This window comes from Fukomys damarensis, unplaced genomic scaffold (genome assembly GCF_012274545.1).
Source record: "Fukomys damarensis isolate Sample0158 unplaced genomic scaffold, DMR_v1.0_HiC HiC_scaffold_36, whole genome shotgun sequence".
In the NCBI taxonomy this organism is placed as follows: Eukaryota; Metazoa; Chordata; class Mammalia; order Rodentia; family Bathyergidae; genus Fukomys; species Fukomys damarensis.
In genome coordinates, this window is record NW_022900948.1 from 31116315 (window position 1) to 31137808 (window position 21494).

General features: G+C 42.3%; 1 protein-coding gene across 8 annotated transcripts in view; it reads right to left on the bottom strand.

Annotated features, from left to right (window-relative positions):
* Positions 1-9338, bottom strand: part of Tnc (tenascin C) — a 94288-nt gene extending 84950 nt beyond the window's left edge. For 2 of the 8 annotated variants that reach the window (XM_010639445.2, XM_010639444.2), the window contains exon 1: positions 8914-9336. The gene's annotated coding sequence lies outside the window, so the exon portion shown is untranslated. Of the gene's footprint in view, positions 1-8913 lie in introns of all 8 variants that reach the window. The other 6 variants (XM_010639443.3, XM_010639447.2, XM_019209824.2 and 3 more) reach the window with 6 other exon arrangements.
* Positions 9339-21494: the final 12156 nt, after the last annotated feature.

Below are 21494 nucleotides of genomic sequence, written 5' to 3' on the forward strand. Positions count from 1 at the left end.
AAAAAAAAAAAAAAAAAAAAAGAAGAACCATTTCAATGGCAGGTAACAATGACTGTAAGAAATTTGCACTGAATGTTAGCTCTTGTGCTAAGCAATGTGCTTGCACTAGGTCATTTAATCCTCACAATAATGTTCCAAAGTTGGTAAATATTGATGAGGAAAATAAAGCTTAAAGAACTTAACTAATTTGGCCAAGATTGCCTAGCAACCAAATATCTTTTGAACGCAGAGCTTTCTGATGCCAAACCCATACTCTTAGCCATTATTCATCCCTTCCCCTGGGCTGTGAATTTCTTCATGTTCTAAGACAGAGAGCTCTTTGTCTTTACTCCTTCCTTGAGCATATTCATTTCTCCCATTAGTCGTTGGTTGATTCTTGCTATAACCTCCAAGTTTTCAGCCACCTCTTCTGACTCAGTCCCAAATCCCAGACAAGCCTCCTCTGTCCTTGGTACCGGTTTAGCAATGCATGCCTTTACCCTAGGGGCCACCTTTGAAAGCAAGGACATTCCTTGAAGGCTGTGTCCTGAAACGGTTTCCTGTCCTAGGGCTGGGCTGGCTTCCTCCCATCCAATGTTATATCATCACTCTGCACAGTTATGAGCCCAGAAGGTAAAGCATGAAAACAACTTTAAATCCTTGGCTTCCTGAGTCAGTTCTGGTAAGAAAGAGATGTCACAATCTGCAACACAGCAAGGACTTTTTGTTGGTTGCGGAAGATTAACTTTATCTCAGTTGTGCTCAGCTTCAGATAAACCATATCCAGTTCTCTTCTAAGAACTACATACTCACAGAATGGAGAAGTGACCGCATGGACAATCCCAGGATGATAAGAGATACAAGAAAGAAAAGCATGTGGTAGAATGGGGTTGACAGGGGAGAACATATCTGAATTTAATTTTGAAGAGAGATTAAGTCAGTAAAAAATATAGAGAAGGACATTCTAGGCAAGAACAATTGGTATTTACCAGGACATAAAAAGGCATAAAGCATGTGGTGTGGAAAGTATGATTTTAGCTGAAGTACAGGGTCTGTTTAGCGATCAGAGACAAGATAATAGAAAACCATTAATGTCAGGCTGGGAGTTAGAAATTTTCCCAAGGGCAGAAGAGAAACACTTGGAAATTATTAGGTCTAGGAATGCTGACTTTTAGAATTTGAGGTTGAGAGATATCTTGAAGGAGAAGATTGGTGTGATGAGAACCAAAGTGGAAGTTGTTACAATGGTTAAGTTGTGAGATGCAGGTGGTTGAACATGGAGGATGATGCGGGGGGGCAGAGTCAGTAAGCTGATTTACTTGTCAAGACAGTAGAAGAAAAGGAATTAATCTTGGGTTTTAAGTTTTCATTATATCTACTGTGAGGAATAAAGGGGAGAGGGCTAGTAGATATGCTTCAAGTTTGGTCACCTTGAATGTCTTATCGTTAAATGAAATAATTTGGTGTCATTGCCTAGGAAGACCCAGCTCTGGGGTGATATTCAAAAGAAATCAGGGCTACTCACTAAGCCATGACATCTAGTACAAAACGTCTGGCTCTGCCTTACAAATGGACAAGGAGCTCCTATGAGACACATCAGTCTAGTTTAGTGGCTGCCATAATTATTGGTTGCCCATCATCAGAAGTACAGATAGGCTACGTGAGCTCATCACCAATAACAAATTACCAGACAATAGTGACATTGTGGAATTTCAGGCTGTAGCAAACTCAAGGATGGTCCCCGCTTCCTGTCATTTTCATATGCACATAGTTACCTGTCCTTGAGTGTGGTATGGCTAATAGCTTGCTTTTAACCAACAGCACTGGACTAAGGTGAAAGAGTGTTATCTTATGATTAGGTTACAGTCCCTCCTGCTTAATACTCTTTTTCTTGTTGGCTTTGAAGAAATAAATGGCTATGTTGAAGAAGCCCTTTATGGTAAGGAAAAGGGAATAGTCTCAGTTCAACAGCCATCAAGGAAATGAGGCTGTCAGTGTAACAGCCCCAAAGGAAAGAGTCAGACTAAAACTGACTATGTGGAACTGGAAGATGATTGTTCCCCACTTGAGCCTTCAGATAGGACCCTGACCCTGACCATCACTGTGTTAGAAGCCAAAAGCAGAAGACCCAATTAATTTGTGCTTTGGCTCTTGATGTATAGAAGCTATGAGATAATAAATATGTATTGCTTTAATCCAGTAAGTTATATGGTAACTTGCTATGCAGGAATAACTGTTTTATTCTTGGTTCAGTCTATGTGAACTAAGACTGTTTAGTGAATAAGGCTGTTAATTTTTATTTTCTTAGGGAAGTATTAATTCTGCAGTGTTTTTTATTATTTATTTATTTTTTATTTTATTTTGGTGGGGGGGGTACCGGGGATTGAACTCCGGTCCTTGCGCTTGCAAGGCAGGGCACCGAACTGCTGAGCTAAATCTCCGGCCCTGCAGTGTTTTTTAATTATCCCTGGCCTCCATGAGCAAGAGGTAGGAGACCTAGGATTCTGTCCTGACCTTGCTGCCAACTGGCATGAAATCTTAGGAAGATCCTTCCCTTTTCCATGTCTCAGTTTCACCATCTTTAAAGTGAAGGATGTTAAAGTAGGGCAGCAATTTGTAAAAACATTTTTTTTTTTTTTGCCACAAAATCCTTCTATCAAATAAAATCTCATACGGAAGTTCCAACCACAAAACAGATAAAAGTGGAGGGGCTGTGGTTGAAATAAGGTTGTGGGGGAGCCTGCCCTTTACCTCCCCATCTATTTATAGCAGCCGCCAAAGTACCTCTTGGAGATTTTTTTTTTTTTTACAAACTAGTCTGTGAGCTCAGAAGCTGCTCCTGAGCCCTTTTAATTTCAATGTTAAATTGTATCGAAAAACTGTTTATAGGACCCACTTGTGAGAACATTGTTCTTAACATCTTTGCATGAAGTTATTTCTGCAGAACCCTCCACATCCTGGCCATTTCAGAGTTGGCCTCTTCCTCTGGGGACTGCACCAATGGTGCACCTGACCCATGCTGGAACCACCTTTTGGTAGGTAGCCTCCCTCTGTTGCATCGAAGCTCCTTAGGTATTTGCCTTCTGCAGACTCTCTCCCTTCCATGGAAAGGCATTAGAAATATTATTGCTATGATTTTGTATCTTGGTGACTACTTGGACACACAGTGTTTCCAAGAGTCTCTGGCTGGGAGGAGGTCTGGTAATGTTCTGGGCTCTGTTCTTCTGGCTGGGATTCATTGCAGGTGAAGTTACTTGCAGTCACATTACATTAAATGCTTATCAGAGCTCCCAGCACACTGATACTGTCCAGGGTTTCTTTGTGCTGCCTCTAAAGGCTTAATGCTGTGAGCAAAAATATTCAACATTTTTCATTCATTATTCAGTCTCTGTCATTCTTTGAAACCTGCCAGGTATGGTTTTACTCTTGCATACACCATCTGGGTGACCAAATCTGAGCTCTTCTTTGAAGTATCCCTTGTCTGAAGTCCACTACTGGAAATTCACTCATTTGTTTAATCGTTGTCCTTTATATATTCATATGCTTTTAAACTGTATTTTTTTAGCAAGTAGGCTGCTGTTTTTAGTCTGAGAAATGGAAATAATCCCTTAGTATCCATGAGGTAGAGTTAGAGAAGCAACTTTTGGTGACAGGCCCAGGGAGGAACCCAATGCCACCATTTTCTACTTTGTGCAAGTGACAATCTTTCAGGGACCCAGCTGACATAAGATACACTTGCTGGGGAACAGCTGAGAGTGATGTACAAACAAGGCATTTTATTCAATTATAAATTTGTGACTGTCTTAGCTTGTTAAAAAATATACTTTGCATGAGAGGATGACTCATAAATTATCAGAGTAACAAAGTTGGTACAAAAAGCACTTTCAGAAGTGAAGTAGAATCTTTACTGCTCCATTTCATCAGTGACAGCAGGGAAACTTTTTTCTAAGTAAATTCTGGGGCTCTGATACCTGCCAGCAGGTGGCCAGGCTTGGGGGAGAACAAACTCCGAGAGATATGATAAGTGCAATTGCTGGATTGAGTTTGACTTGCTGAGGACTAATGGTTGTTACCACTTTCTTGGGACTCATAACTGGGTTTGAGTTCTGGCTCCACCAGTCATTTATTTATATGGGGTCAGGGTGAACTACTCTCAGGCGTAGATTCACATATTTGAATAGGGAGGTGACCACAATAATGGAAACAATGGTTGATGAGTAAATAGCTTAGTGTCTGTAGAACTCTCAGTAAAATTTATCTGTAGGGTTATTCCCCAGGAGGCTCCTGGAACATTCTGGACACATTCACATAGAAGTTAGCAAAAACCACCTCACCTCCTTTAGAGAAAGAGGTGATCAGTAGTTAATTCTGAAACAAAGCTGTCTACTTTCAGAGCTTATAAAACATCTCTGGCTCTTGGCATAGGGTGTCTGAGGAAGATTAAAGGATTAAGGGTCCAACCAAAGCTCTTTAAATTATGAGTTACAATGTCTACAAAATTAAAGACCTGTGAACTCTAGGAAATTTCAAAAGTTGGCATGATGAGTATATATATATATAAATTTCCATCGACAAAGAGGCCAAAAATATACATGGGAGGGATTTTCCATTCACAACATGTTTTTAATGTCAGTACTTTGCTTTTGTTCCATGACAGCGGGTCAAAGAGAGTGGTGATAATGTTGAACACTAGGTTGTTAAAGTTGAGGAAATATGAGGTAAAAGGGAAGGAAACAGAGCAAAGATTAGAAGGCTTAGGGCATAACTGGAAAAAATATCTGGTCACCAGGGTCAGATTCAGATAGCTATACAGACTTTCTTTTTCCTCAAAGAAATCGAAAGGCATGTACAGCTTTTATGATAGGGGAGGCCACTGCTGTCTTCTGAGATAAGTAGAATTATCACCTATAGTTTTCCAGAGGCTCATCCCATCACACTTTGAGGGGATTTTCCTCTTTGGAATTCAGCCTTCATCCGTTTCCCACATGTTAAAGGTGTCTGAACTGGTCCACCGTTACATGCAAGGTGATTCCCAGAAATCTTCTCAGAGTGAGAAGGTGTTTGAATTATAATCTTCCTCTCTGAGGTTTTGGCAGAGTGTGTAGCCTGGAGTTCACAATCATTTCCAGGTAGTCCTGGGATTCACTGCTCTGAGACTGTGCAAACAGCTTTCACTTCATCTCCCACTCAGTCTTTTTAGAAGCAGGTCCTCAGCTCACCTGGATCTCAGAAGGTGCAGCCCTCCTCCCACAGTCAGAGCTCTCACCTGAACAGCTCAGAGAAGCATCCATTTACTTCTCTGGGATGGCAATCAGTGGGAATGACCTGACTGCTACCTCTAACTTCATTCTTGTCTCTCCCAGGGCTGAAATTTGAACTCTTCTGTTGTCAGGCAGAGCTGTGCTACCACGCGCTGACCTTTTCTGAGAACCATGAAAAGTGATATGTGCACAGCTACTCTGTGGAATCAATAGACACTGATGCCAGCTGGTGGTTTCTCCACCATCGTGGCTTGTCACTTACAGATGCCATCTAAGGTTCTGCATTTGCTCAGTTGAGCCGGACTTCAGGAGACAATGCAGTGAAGCTGAAAGAACAGCAGGGTTTAGTTAGAAAGCTGGGGTTCAAAGCCCGCTCTTCTAATCTCTTAGACATCAGCTGAGTCACTCACCGTCCTTGATCCTTAGTACGTCATCACTCGCAGTTTGAGAATTAGATGAGACACCATTGACAAATCCCCATCACATATGAGACGTATCAGCAGCCTTCACTATTTATTATTTTTGTGTGCCTGTGTTTTATCACCACAAATGGACGGTGTATTCAGAGCCAGCTGAGTATTTTTGACCTACTTTCTACTTTTCAAATTGAAGTGGCTTCAGAATGGAGGGTTGTGCCTTGGACAAACTGGGTATTTTTTTTCCTAGAGGAAAGTGTGGCTGGTACTTGGGTTGGCAGGGCATTTTCTAGGGAAGCATGGCTGTACATCCACAGAAACCCAGGGAGAGGAACAGAGAGGTATTCTTAGTTCATTGTAAGCATTAGAAAGGCTAGGATTAAGGAGGATATGTTTTTCATTCTGTCAGCTTGAATTCCCTTTCCAAATTCCATTCTGGTTATATGATCAGGCTACTCCTGTATTTATGGGTGGCCACAGCCTGCCTGGAGGGCATATTTAGTCAGAAAGGAAGTGTTTTCCCTCTGAAGGCAATGGGAGAAGCAGAAGCATTCAGAGTGCACACAGAAGAATGTGCCTCGGATTTGGTGATCATAGAGACCTGGGTCTGAAACCTGGTCCCATCACTCTGTGTGTTAAGAGCCTGGACAAGGGACTCAATCTCCCCTTTTCTCTGTGGGTACAGAAGTCCATGCCTTGGAAATGTGCTGTGGATGTTTAGTGAGATGACCACAAGTGATCGTAGCTCAGAGAGTAGCTTTATCATATGTGCTGGCTCTGGATATCATTAAAATTATTTAAAATGATGAGCCTTTGTTAAATCCATTACCCCACCTCCCTATTTGTGTCTGTAGCAGTATATGATCTCCTGCCTATTACAGACTACTCAGAGGATGAATTCCTTGCTAAGTGCAGAATTGTGGCCTGAACATACACTGCTGGCTGTGAAATTTGTGGCTGTGCTTTGTATAGGTCAGGATCCAGGGAAGATACCCTGGAGCAAAATATCCCTCACCCCAGTTTGAGGCTTAGAATTTCTTTCCGCATTTCAGCCAAAGTAGCCTCACATTTTTCGGTCAAAAATATTGAGGTTTTGCCCGAAATTCATTGAATAAATATTTCCATTGTAAAAAATAAATTTAAAAATCAATGGTTTAGTACACTAATACTGAACTTATAAATTGATAAGCAGAAAAACTAAGATAAGCTTCCATTATTGAAACTTTTACTATGTGCAAGGCATTGTGCTAAGACCTGGTCATATATTATCTCTATTGAGCATCACCAGAGCCCTAGGCAATGCTGATTGTCACCCTCTTTATATGAATGAGGCAGCCAAGGACTGGGAGATTAGTAACCTCTTGGGGGAGGAGTTCTTTACACATGAGATAGGGAGGCTAGGTTTTAGAACAAAGCATAGAGAATAAAATAATTACAATGAGCTTGGCAATGCCTTTTTCCAACCTCATTCCATTTACACTGTTTGAACAAATCACAGAATATTTGTAGTGTGCACCCCTTTCATTCCTTAAGTGCAGTTACTTTCTTGCATAGGGGCAAGGCCCACTAACTTGCAACATGCAAAGAGTACACACACACACACACACACACACACACACACACACATACAAACACATCATGCCAGCAAAACTCCCATGAGTTTATTCTGGACTGAACCTAATTTTCCCTAGCCCTGAACTTGGCTCGTCCTGTCTCAGGACAAGGCGGGAAACTGGCTGTGGTGGGCAACGGTTTTCATTTCTAAAGCACATATGATAAAGCTCTATTAAAAAGGGGGAAAAAGGTCCACCAGAACAAGAAAAAGAGGCATTCATTTTTCCAACCGGCTCCCTGTCCTATGCTCCCTCTTATTGAAAAGCATTTCCAAGGAATCCCCAGTAGCACCCTATACTTTATAGCCAGCAGCTTTAGAACCCTCAGATGCTTAAACTCAAAATCTCATGACATTCTGTAATCACAATTCAACATTTACATCCAGCCCCAGGCTGCTACCTTCTCTCCCAACCTGTGCCAACACAACCTACTGCTTGTGAACTGCAGCCAAGTCTCCAACCTGCCAGCCTAGCGAGACACTCTCAGACTGGGTGGGATAACAAGGCCAGGGGCTGGGCTGGGATGAGAGGAACACACAGGAAAGAATCCAAGATTGGCTCAGCGCCCTTTTTAACTTCCAGGGTAATGGCACATTTTAGCAATGACAGTGATTATCCAAGCTTCCAGTCATTGAACACTCACTGCTAATCTCCTTCAACCTCATTTTCTCCTCATTACAATGGCAGTTTCTGTCCCCAGTTTAGATAAATAGAAACCGAGGCCCCAAGAAGTGACAGATTTTTCTTGGACTATGTGTGGTGTGGTGATGGGAATACCAAAGGCATCTCTGGCTTTGAAATCTGATCTCTTAGTCCTCTACTACACTGAGGGGCTAGGGAAACCTCGTGTTCTTCCCAAAAATCTGTCAGAGGAGGTGGGCTTCCTGTAAGCGGAGGAAACTGTTCTCTGGAGTCTGGGTGGGGAAAGATGACTGTAGAGAGATACCTGAGAGCTGATTCAGAAGAGATCCTGCTGGCTCTAAGCATCCCAAACATGCACGGGTCCCACCTGGGGATCAGTGAATCAGGATGTATCCGGGATACTTCTCTCTGCCTGGAATAATGGAAAGACGCACCCAGCGCTCTCCTGCCACTCCTCTGGCCTTACACTCACCTCCTGTCCTCTGTGCCCTAAAACGTATCTCTTTCCACAGGGTGGACATTGGATGAGGGGATGGTACAAAACTCTGTAAATGTCAGGGCCATTTTGATGTATAATTTCGTCTTTTCTACTCAGTCCTCTATGAGTCTCCCCTCTACCCATCCCTAAACGAGAAACCTCCGCTTTCAAACTGAACTTGCCCAGCATTCAAAGACTAAAAAATATCCACAGGTGAATCAACCAGGCAGGGGCTTTAGACAAAATTCTAAAGAACGGCAGAGACAAAAACTTTACAAAAACTCCTTCCAGTGTGATGATTCCTAGAGCTAGAATAAACAGAAAGAAATAGAAGATCAAAGGAGTGCAAGCAAAGCAGGAACGGGCAAGGTGCACGCACAGTACTGTGATCATCTGATAGGTAACCCCTTTTGGCCAGCGACGAAAATAAAGCCAAAGTTGTATAATGATAAAACAACCCACTTAGAACTAGGAAACGCCAGTACATCATAATGATCGTGATGACTGGCTCGGAATAGACTTACCTATTCCTAGTGGGAGAGACCTAGGACGAGGCGCCCACAGGCTCCATGCAGCGGACCCGGCGGGGAGCAGTGGCGGGTTCCCACGTGCACGGTCTCGGGGTCCCAGCCGCGCTGTCTTTGTGCAGCCCGGAGGCAGAGGCGTGTGTGTCCGCGTGTGACAGTAGGCAGGCGGTGGCCAGAGCAGCCAGCTTTGACTGGCTTATATAGCGAGCTCCTCGCTCTGTAATGGGACGCCTCGCCTCCAGACATCCTTCCCCACTTTTTCAGTTGGTGAATTAAAGGAACACCCCTCCCAGCGGAACCCGGTTAGCTCATGCTAGACGCAGTCACTCCAGGCTCCGGGCCAGGGAAGGAACTCATTTGCATACAATTTATGGCGAAAGTAGGAATTCCCGCTTCCTCAGCCGCCCTCCAACACAGAGTAGCTGTTAGTGAAGTGTGACTTTTGCATTGCTCCCCAAACGGGGTTTGTAATTGTGAAACAGAAGCCAGGGTAGCCAGAGGGAGCAGGGTCCTGGCTTCGCTCCTCTGCTCCAGCCGGTTGGAAACGCTACCCGAGCTCGCTGGGGCTCTGGGCAGCAGCTGCTCGGTGACACCTCAGAGAAAGCACAGGGGCTGAGCCAGTTCCTGGAAAGAGGAGATAAAGGCTCTTAAAAGCTCTGGGTGGTTTATATTTCTCTGGGCCAGCAGGCTGATAACTCAGGATTATTCTCAGCTGGTGGGTACCGTGCTGGGAGGGCAGATCAGCCCCTTTTGCTTCAGTGGGAGCCTGGAGGAATCATTATCACGGCCCCAATGTCCTCCAGGGAGAGGCTCTGGGCTTGTGCCTGCCCTGCATCAAGGGCCTTCTTCTCAGCTGCATCTCCCGGGGAAGGGTCCCCGAACTTTCCTCTCAGTACTGAAGCAAGTCCACCTCAGCCTCTTCTTTAAAGAAAAACGATAAAATTTTTTTTTAAAGTTAATAACTTAATCCAGGAGCAAGAGCTGTGCCTTTACCCTGCAGCCGGCTGTGGATCAGATCCAAGCTCTGAGTCATCTGCTGGTTTGGTGCTTAGCATGCACTGAGTGTCCCCAGGGCCTGTGGGGGCTTTGGAAGAAGGGGGAAGTGGCAGCCGCCTGTGCTGGAGGGACTCCTGGGCTTGATGCAGCCCAAGGTGTGAAGGAGCAGGGAAAGGAAGCGCCAGGTAACTTGTAGCCAGCACTGAGCCAGCCCTCCTTTGTTAAGTCTGTGTTAAGTGCCCTCAGGGTACTTTGTGAACACTTTCATTATGTCCTTGCATTACCAAATAGGATAAGTGCAAGTGTCCCCCTTTTACAGATGAAGAAACTGAAGTAAGTTTAGAGAACTAATGTAATTTCACCAAGGGACTACACCTGGGAAGCATCTGAATTACACCTGGCTCCATGTTTTTTTTTTTTTTTTCCGTGATATTTTACTGTCCAGGAAGAGTACATGATGCTATTTATATGATACTTTAAGCCCTATTAAATTGCTATGCCATTTGTACAGAAATCATTACCATTATGGAAAATGTTTTTTTGTTCTGTAGAATAATTGCAGGTGGTCTTTGACTTTTTATTGACTATAATAATAGAGGTTTCTAAATTGACCTTTTTTTAATACTAAACATAATTTGCATAGCATTTATTATTGCTAAGGGCCTCAGCCACCCCATCTGAAAAAAATCAAGACAAGTTTATGTCATCCTAATGGTAGCTCTGGCTCTGGAGTTCTAAAAATCTCTGCTCAACTGATGCTCCCAGATCCAAGAAAGCCCATAAATAGTCATGTCATAAAACAGCTCATTTGAACTTTTAAACCATTTTGGCTGATTAAAAAGTTGGTTGTTGTAGAAATTTTTAATTCTGTGTTTTAGCCAAGGCATATTTCAGTAGCAGGAGGCTGTGTCTTTCAACTCAGAGTGAAAGCTCCCATGCCTCTTGGCTTTCCTAAATCTACCGAACTCATCTCCTGTGTCAGCAAATAAAATATTAATAGTAGTCTATATGTTCTATGGCACATAAACTACATTTATATCAAATACATAATCATATATATATTTATATATATACAAATGATTACATGTATGTATTTAAATAAGACAAGAGAGCATGCTAGAAAACTGAATGATAAATATAGCTTCTTTCAGGAATGTTCCTAACCTGAACCTTGCCCCAGTCCTCTTAGTGTTCTGCAGTCATTAATATAGGCCTTCAGCAGGTGGCTTAGCCAACTGTGGGAAAACAATGCTAACCAGGCTGGTCTTCAGGGCAGGGAATGGCCTAGTGGTGTTAACAAACAAGACTACACTACACGTTAATTAAACAGCTATCATGGAAGCACATTATTACAGTATCAGAAAGGAATGACTAGCTTTATTTGTGTATCATTAGAATGGGCCACTGGTAAAAGAAGTTTTCTCCAAAAGCCACTCAGCATCTTCAGGCACACCTTGGTACTAGAGAGTAAGGAGTGCTCAGACAAGGACTTGTTTTCTATCCCTGGACTTCTTATAGCCTCTGTTATGGACAAATGGATCCATACACAACTCGTGTTCTCTAACACCCGAGTGTTTGCTTATGCTCTGTGCCACTTCGAATTCTCACTTCTGTCTCCTCACTTCAATTTACCATCGTGTTCTGATCCAACTTCACCATGGAGCTTCTTAAGTAGATTTCTTCCACAAGCAAAGTTACTGTGTACATTTCTTTGTTTTTCTTTTGGTACCGGGGATCTAACTTGGGTCCTTGCGCTTGCAAGGCAGGCCACCAAACCGCTGAGCTAAATCCCCGGCCCTATTGTGCACATTTCTTAACTCTGTGGGTATAATTATGCATATGTATGTCTAGATTTTTCTCTGAGACTCAAGGTTTTCTGCAATCAGGGTTCACAACTGTTTTTCTATGCCTAGTACAGAACCTTGAGCATTATGCAAGTTTAGGAAATGTTTATTGAATGCAGAAAATAATGAACAAAGGAATGTCTGATGTTCTGTGCTGTAGAACTTCAGGTTGCCCATTTCACCCATATAAACTGAGGAGGAATCCGGGTTATCATACCCAACACATTCATTACACAGATGAGGAAATGGCCCCAGGGAGGCGGAGTGACTTATCAGAGACCACCATGGCTACTGTGATGCAGGTAATCATTACAGTCAGAGCTGAGCAACCAAATCCCAGCAGATCTTGGAGCAGAAGATGTTTGTGGAAGTTAGTAACCATTCATCCTCTTGTTTAGCAGATGTTGCCACACCTTTTGGCATCTGGATCTAGCATAGTTGTATCCTTTTCACTACTGTAAGCACTTTTTTTTTCCAAGTGAGAGGGCACAATGAATGCTTGTAAACACTTCCTCTGCACAGAGCTCCTGGCCAGGGACTGACTTTGTTGCTGCTTGTTTGCAGTCCTCATTCATGAGTTGCTGGTGGAGATTGTGGCTTGGAAGACAGAGAGAAAATGGAGGTTGTATCAGGTGAAATCATTCTCATTTCCTTAAAGGTCTTTTAAATATCATACATTACTTTTCCCCAGATGGGCCAGATAACAAGTAGAATATTAGTTGGCACTATCCTCTTCTGAGGAAGTCAAATGCCCACTTCCCCATGGCATTGCCCACTGCCCATTCTAATTATGCACTCCATCACTATTCCTAGTTCCTTCTCTCCTTGGGATTCATCTAGTGTGTGAACACCCATCCAAAGTTCCATGTGACTCTGTAGTTTCCAGAAATCTCTCCCAAAGCAGTGAAGAAGTTCAGATCTGACACATGTGTCAGTCATTAACTTAGACATGTTGGCTTGGAGCCAGGATTTCTCAAGTTGTCTTCAGGTCTTTGTTGAGTGCTCTTCTTTTCCATCTCTTCTCACTTTTCCATAGACAACAAAGGGCCAAACAACTTCGCTGAAGCAGAGGTAGGACAGAAGGGAGCTTCCTCTCCTGATAGAAAGAGTAAGTCAGCTGCCCCATCAGCCAGGGAAGTCAACTATTTGGCCAGCATGGCACAGTAGAATAATAGCTGGGCTGAGAATGGGTTCAAGTCTTGGTATTATGTCAACTGATCACATGACTTTAGGCAAACCCCACAGCTCTCCTGGTCTCTCCATCCTAGATATCAAATGAACATTTTTTTGTTTTAGATTTTTAAGTCAAAGTCTTTCTATGTAACTCGAGATGACCTTCAGCTTGCTATATAGCCCACCCTAGCTTCAAACTCACAACCCTCTTGCCTCTGCCTTCTGAGTACTGAGCTTACAGAGATGCACCACCATGCCCAGTTTTTAAGGATTTTAGAAGCTCAAAATTTTTACCTTAAAAACTCAAATGATGGGCTGGGGTTTTAGCCCAGTGGTGCTGCTGTCTGCTTCATAAGCACAAGGTCCTGAGTTCAGTCCCCGGTACTGAAACAAAACAAAACAAAACAAAACAAACCAAGCAAAACAATAAAACAAAACAAAAACAAAAACAAATAAGAAAACCCTCAAGTAAATAAGTTAGAAGCCTGTGAGCCTTTACATGTTCAATTTCCTAGAATGAGCAACACTTTATCAACATGACAAAGAACCGTTTTTTTTCAAGATTTACTTCATGGTACTTACTACTGTCAAGGAAGTTCTCATGACTGTCACATCCAGTGAGAAGGGCCCCATCTCCATGCTTATCTACATTACCATTTTTCATTTTTGGTACATTGCACACAGTACTTCCCTTGTCTGTTTGCTCCGCCAGACCGTAGACACCTAAGGGGAGGCCCTGTGCCTTGACATCTGCTTATTGGCAGATCTGGTTATAGCTAGCTTCAGTTTATAGCTAATGTCTATGCCATGTTATTTGTTAATTATTTGGGTTATCATTCATGCATATCACAGCCTTAGAAAAGCATATGACCTACAGTAGGTTTTGGAGGTAAACAATCAAGACATTCTTGAAATGACATATTAGATGATTCCAGACCTTTGTTGTTGTCATTGAGGGCCAAGACTGTACCATGCCAAAAATGTGAACATGTCAGCTCCCGTGGAAGGACTGGCAGACTGACTGGTTGGCTGCATGAAAGAGAGAGCAGAGAAGGCATAAGGTTGGCACAAGTGGCCTTGGGTTCCTTTTGGCTCTTCCACTTACAGGGTGAATTATTTTGAAGAAACAAGTTCCTTCTTTAAAGATGAGTTTAGTCATTTATGAATCAAGGATAGAAATCCATACTTTGAATTTCCTCCCAGAGCTGGTGTGAAGACCATGTAAGAGAGTGGAAGTAAAAATTCTCTGCAAGCTGATGCTTCAGAGCTAGAGCATCTAGTGCTTTTTGATGTTAAATGAAGTTTTCTTTCCCCAAAATGCATCTCCATAGAAAGCTCACACTTTGCATAGTTATATTGTGCCTGTGAAATCATGAGTCCCAGCTTCTGTGTGAAACATTCCTGGAATCTGCAGAGATTCGCCCAGGGAGAGAGGGGTTGAAGCCACCTGGTGCTGTCTTGAAGACTGACTTAACCGGAGGCTGAAGAGACAGAGATGTTCCCTCCAGAAGTCCAGGGAAGTGTTTTTGGTCATGTTTACTGGTCTGAGCCCAGGCTGTGATGATGAGTATGAGCGACTCAAGCCATTTTGGGCTTCATACACGTCAGAGGGGGAATGCACAGCTTTGAAATCAATGCAGACTGAATTTCTTTGTTTGATTTTTCACAGCTGTGTCGGAGAAAGTATAATTTGTCATTCTTTCTTATTTCTCTTACATTTCTTTTTTAGGTTTCTTTGTGGACCACAAAAGCTAACAGTGACTAATAATATTTATGGAGTAGTTCCTGTGGCTTAGGCACCATTTAATCAATTACATAATCTTTGCAATGAGCCTATTGGGTCAGTCCTATTATTATTTCTACTTTATAGATGAGGGTTGTGGGATCCAGAGAGGCCAAATAAATGTCCAGAGTTCATAGATAATAAGTAGCAGAAAGACAATCTGAAGCCACTACCAGAATTCCAGCCCCCAATTTGGTAACTATTTGGGGGCGCTTTCTCATGCCTTAATTTAACAATTACTCAACAGGAAAAATTACTTTCTTGCCCTCAAGTGGACCATGCTAGTGATTATAGCTATTATAAATATATAGCTATGTTTATTGTGAGTGACAATGATTCTATCTATCTATCTATCTATCTATCTATCTATCTATCTCTTTTTGTGATAGGCCATGAGATTTCAGATTGGATTGATCACATGGTGGTCTCACTGCATTTATACATACATCCTTATTCACTTTTCTCTCACTCCTAATATACACATACAAAACATACAGTGGGGAAAGGTAAAAAGGGGGCATTGAAATGAGTGTTTCCCCATGGGCATGTTTAGTATTGCTCTGAGAGATTATTGTCTTGGAAAAATAATGCTAGCTTCCTTTGAAAAGTGGAACTACAGTTGCCAATCGCCCTAATAGCAGACTTTGAAGAAGTCCTTCCTTCTTCATTGTTTTCTAATTGTTTGCACATTCTGCTGACCAGGTGAAAATATTTCCCTTATCCACAGGTGGTTTCATTTTCCTCAGAGCTGGAAGCTTCTGGGCAGGGCTGGGGGTGCATGGACTGGCATCAAAAGAGTGTTTGAGTCACTGCGCTCTTTGGGCCATACCCTCTTGCTGGTCCTTTGTCCTCAGGGTGTGATCCTTACCACCTTTATTGTTACCTACCTGCTATGGTTTAAATATGGATTCTAACCTCAAAACTCATGTTGGAATTGGATTCTCATGAAGGCGTGCAGGGAAGTGGGGCCCAAAGGTTGTGCAGATGAAGACTTCATGGATGGGTTGATGCCTTTTTAATTATTTTATTTTTATTTTTTGGTACCGGGGATCAAACTTGGGTCCTTGTGCTTGTGAGGCAGGCGGCGGAACCACTGAGCTAAATTCCCTGCAGATCCCTTTTTTTTTAGGAACTTGTCAGATCATATGGGAGTTCAGTCATTTTTTTTCTTCTGTGTGTATTTGCTTGCCCTTCTGTCTTTCTACCATACTGGCAGTGGTACAAAGCCCTCATAAGAAGATATCAAAATGCCAGTGCCTGCCCAGCCTCCAGAATTGTGCTAAAAATTAAGCCTCTTTTCTTCATAAATTATGCAGTCTGAGATACTCTGTTATGCAACAGAAAATGGACCTAGAGATCACCCTTCATAGTAGGTTTGGGTCCAATATGTCCACTTATGTTTGCACTTCATGGCATTCACGCGCCCTCAACCCGCCACAGGGCTGCTTCAATATTACCAGTGCAGAAACCAAGACGACAAGTGCTCACGAGACTTTACTAATGTCCATTACCGGTGTGTGGTTTTACAGAAGTCTCTACATGAAAACATGAGCTCTGATTTCTGTTGCAGGAACCTTGTGTAGGGAATGCTATTTTATCAGCTTTATGGCTTATCGTTTTATCATAGGGGAAGTTCATGATCAGAAGTGAGACAGACTTCGGTTCGCTTAGCTCTGCCATTTATTCCTGCGTGGCCCTTTCCATATTCTCTCACTTATCTCAACCCCATCTTGTGTCCGTCTGTATCTGTGAAACTAGACTGGGAATGTCCACTTCATAAGGTTGATAGGAGGGTTTGGGAGACTGAATAATGATCCTCCAAAGTGTCTGTATTCTAATCCAAGGCATCTGTAAATATCACCTTTTTTTTGGGGGGTGGTGGCCAAAAGGACTTTGTGGTTGAGACTAAGATAAGGATCTTGGGATGAGGAAATTACTCTTATGTAATTATAAACATTCTCCTCAGTGGTAAGCAGAGAGATTTGACCACAGGAGAGGCAGTGTGATGAGGAAACAGATGAGAGAGATGTGGCCACCAGCCAAAGAAGGCCAGTGGTCACCAGTAGGTTAAAAATTCAAGGGGCATATTTTTCTCCATAACTTCTAGAAAGACCACCCCTGCTGACATCTTGATTTTAGCTTACTAAACCTTGCTTCAGATTTCTGGCTTTCAGACTTCAGGAGAATACATTGTCATTGATTAAATTACCAACTTTGCAGTACTTTGTTAGAACAGCAATAGGGAACTAATCCAAAGACAGCAACTCTGGGTTGATATCTCTAAGGCCTTATGCATAACATGGCTTTAAAAATGGTAACAAGTTGAAAAGAGATAAGGGATAATCACGCTCAAACTGGAGATAAGAAAGTGAGAATGAAAGCTAATGTTTGCCTTGCCCACATGCTGTAGACTGTGGAAAAGCTGAGGCCAGCATCAGAGTCTGATCCCTTATGAGAAAATGCTCCATATGAGGGGAGGAACTTTTCTGAATTCCATTAAGACCCACACAAATTGGATGAGTTGGTTGCTTAAAACATCCTCCACATAGATCAAGCTACTCTGAGAGAAGAAAGGGAGAGGGAAATAACAGGATTAAAAATGATCAAGATATGTTAATAAAATGTTTGCTTCAACCTGAAATAATTCTCAGTAACACTTCTGTACTTGATTAGATTTATATTCTAAGGAAATTAAAAGACATACAAGTAGTCTAAGAGGAGTAAGTGGACACATACATACACACCAACCTCTCTACTGCCCCAGTGCTTCTGTGAACAGGGCACAGATCTGACCTCTGTCCTCCTCAGTCCTCTTCTTTCCTCCAGGTTCTGTTGTAGTCAATGATCTCATTAGATGTGGCTGTGGTTTCTGGGGACTGAAGCTGCCCCTTCATGAAACATCAAGCAAGTTTTCCAGACCCTGTTTCAGAGAAGTTTCTGTTGGTGAAGTTCAAAGGCTTTCTGAATTCTTTGGAGCCCCACCTGTCCAGGCCAGGATTGAACTTGACTTGCAGATGAATGGTACAGGGGGAGTGCTCTTCAGTGAGTATGGATGGATGACTCATCACTTGAGGCAGATGAGAGAGATTCCCTCCCCCTCCTGCCCCCTGGAAATACTTTATAAGGAAATCAGGCGCAGCCTTGAAAATCCCCATGGACAGGAGGAGGTGGGGCCAGGATGAATCAGTGGTACAGCTGCATGATAGAAGACTGGATAAAAGGGACTTGCTTTCAAGTTGATTCTGCCAGGGGCTCAGATAAGTAGTAAAACATTGCCAAGGAGAGATCCTCAGAGCCTGGTTGAAAGAGCTAAGTCATTAGCAAATGGTTGCTCTTGAAGTATTTTGATTGTTCAACAAATTGCAATCTTATTTGAGTTAATCTAATAAGTAACCCATGTGAAATTGGCCCACTTCAATCATATTTGATCCACACGAATGACACTTTTACATGATGAAACTTAATGCATTCTAAACTTTATTGCCAATGCTACGACAAAGATAAGCTCTAGACTAAACCTTGGCTAATTTTACAATGATATTCTCCACTGTCACTTTTGCAATGGAATGCCAGGTCAAGTGGTGTGGAAGAGGATCTTTTTGAAGGCCACTGAGATATCCCAGCCCCACGGTTTGAGAGCCATGATGGGCTGGTGAATTCTTTACCCCATCTGTATATACTCCACTCATATCGAAGCTCTTTGTAGAACCTACATTGAGCAAGAAGACACCTTTGATAGTTTGAATGGGTATCAATAAAAGGTCTATATATAAAGGTTTAAGTCTTCATGGTGGCAGTTTTAGCAGGTACTGTAGATCTTTAAGAGGTGGAGTCTTATGGATGGCTCTGCAGGTCATTAAGGATTATGCCTTCTAAAAAGATTGTGTGACTTTGCTCTCTGTCTTATTCCACTTTTGCCATGTGAGCACTCACTATGACATACACTTCTACTGTGATATTTATTGCCCTTGCCAGAGATCCAAACTTTGCCTGTTGTCTAATCTTGGACCTGACCCTCCAGATCCCTGAGCCAAAATAGGCTTCATAAGTCCATTTTCATAAGTATTGCAGGGAGCATAGTAAAAGGCATGGGGTACGTGGATCCACAGCTGGGCTAGGGTGTTAGAGAATGGTTAGTTCAAAAAGGGCTCCTAATAAGCAAAAATAGTTTCATTCTATCACTTTTGCCACGGAGGAGCCCCAAAATTGTGTATTTTTTGGTAGTACTGGACATTAAACCCATGGCTTTTGCAGTGAAGTACATACCCAATCCTTTCTTTCTTTTTATTTTGAAACAGGATCTCACTGAGTCACTAAGTTGCCCAGGCTGGGCCCAAACTTGCAACTCTCCTGCCTCAACATCCCAGAGTGCTGGGATTACAAGTATGCACCTCCACAACTAGCTTGATTTCTAATAGTTAATGATCATTTAACCTCATTTAATCTAATAGTTAGTGGTCATTTAACAACTCTGTAGTAGATATTACTAGTCATAAACAGAGGCATGGCAAAGGGAAGTTACTTGACCAAGAATAGCGAGCTGGTGTCAAATGTAGGGTTAGGACTAAAGTTTTTTTTTTTGGTACTGGAGATTGAACTCAGGCCCTTGTGCTTGTGAGGCAGTCAGTGGAACCACTGAGCCAAATCCCTGGCCCTAAAGCTCCTTTCATCTTGTGTAAGATCCTGTTCATTATGTTTTGCTGAAGATGTTTTACTGCTTTGGTTTCTTTATTGAGAGGTAAGAAATTGGGGAGAGAAGCAAGGAGAGTGCATAGTGGACTAACTTTGCGTCTCAGTCACTTCTTCATTGCATCCTTATTGGCAGTATGCACAGGCCCTGGCAGACACTGGGGACACAGCTGCAAATATGGCAGAGGCAGCCCCTTCTCTCTAAAGCTTACCTTCCAGGGCAGTATTTCTAAACCAAGAGTGGGTTTTTGCCTTCCAAGAGATATTTGGAAGATATCTGAAGATATCTTATCTGTCCTAATTTGTTGGTTGCTACTGGCATGAAGTAGGCAGAGGTTGTGGACTCTGCTGACCATCTGCAATGCACAGAATGATCTCTCACAACAAAGAATTATTTGTTCTAACATGAAAATAGTGCTGAATTTGAATAATGTTAATATAATGAGAACATGTAAAAATGTAAGAATCATGACAAATATCTAACATAGATATTGGAAAGACCCTAACGTGATCTCCAAAAGTCATATGGTAACATTTAAAACTTTGGGCAGAATGAACCCAACACAGCTGCAAAGGGACAGTGTGTGTGAAGAGTTGTAGGTTTTGTAAAAAATGCGATAAACTCCTTCCTGTGCAGTGCTGTAGGAGGTAGAAAGAGCTCAGCTGGTCATGGGCATGGGGTGCCTTAAGAGGCTGTGCCTCTAGTGAGTTCCAGGCCCCACCCAAATGCTAATATTTTAAATGGCTAAGCAAGAAGCAGAGCTACTCAAGTCTAGCAGTACAGTCCCAGACAATGAGGATGTCTGTGATGGCTGTGGAGGAATGAGATACACAGCTCATCTCTAAATTTCCTGGGTCTTAGAAGACCTCTGGACTCTTTTTTTTGTTTGTTTGTTTATTTGTTTTTTGAGACAGGGTCTCACTATGTAGTTGAGACTGACCTGAAACTCACTATGTAGCCCAGGCTAGTGTAGAACTCACAGTAATCCTCCTGCCTCAGCCTTCCAAGAGCTGGGATTATAGGCGTGTGCCACCACGCCCAGCTGACCCTTGGACTCTTGAATAAATAGGTGGGCCAGGGAAACTACTCAAAACAGAGTTGACACTGAATGTTCCATCAGTTGCTTAAGTGAAAATTTAGAAGAAAATGGCATGGTTGAGAGAAATAAATGAGAGATAACTTACCTTCAAGTTCTATAATGTACCTACTACAAGGCTACATATATAAAGTTCCTAGTTAGGCCCAGCTGCAAAAAATACTGGTTTCCTCTTCCTCCTCAGGGAGAACAATGACAGAAAGAGTAATGACTTTTCCTGCGTTCAGGGATATTGCATGGTGGTTGGGATGATGAGATGTAGGTATACTGAACTTTCCATTGCCTAAGTGTTCCATTGCAGATGCTAACTTCTAGCCAGGAAGTTTATGTAGCTTTGTTTAACTGTTTCTTTCATGCATCAGATATTTATTTCTCCAAAGGTGGTGAGACCAAAGGATGAAGAGTTTGTTTCTAAGACTCTTGAGCTCTTTATCACAGTCTGCTGCCCAGTAAGAACAACTGGTGTTTCTCTTTGGTAATCTACAGGATTGTCCAATGACCAAATAATTTCAAACATCTTGAAAAACCTGTCAAGACTTAACCAGCACATTGAGTGAGTGCTGGCTTATAATAAAAGCACTATAGATGTTTGCTTTACATGTGAATGGTTGAATCTGTGTTTGAGGTGCTTGCTTGGATATGGAAAAGATGAATCACAATTTCCTTTGCAAAAGCAGCCAATTTAATTCAATACAGAATTATTGATTTGTATATTTTTCTGCAACAACAAACATAACAAACCAATCTTTTGATCCTGGCTGTTCTATGTATGGGCAGAGTTGTTTACAGTTATAGTTGTTAAAGCCTGGTATTGATGAATTGCGAGATGGCAGAAAGATAATTTTATCTGAGTTCTGATTCAGTGGACAGAGGCTTCCTCAGCCATCAATGTATCTATTTTATAATTCTTTTTTGGACTCAGATATGTTTTGCGTCTTAGATATAGGTAATGGGACTATGTCACAGAGAGTGAAAGGTGACACATCCAGCCCTGGA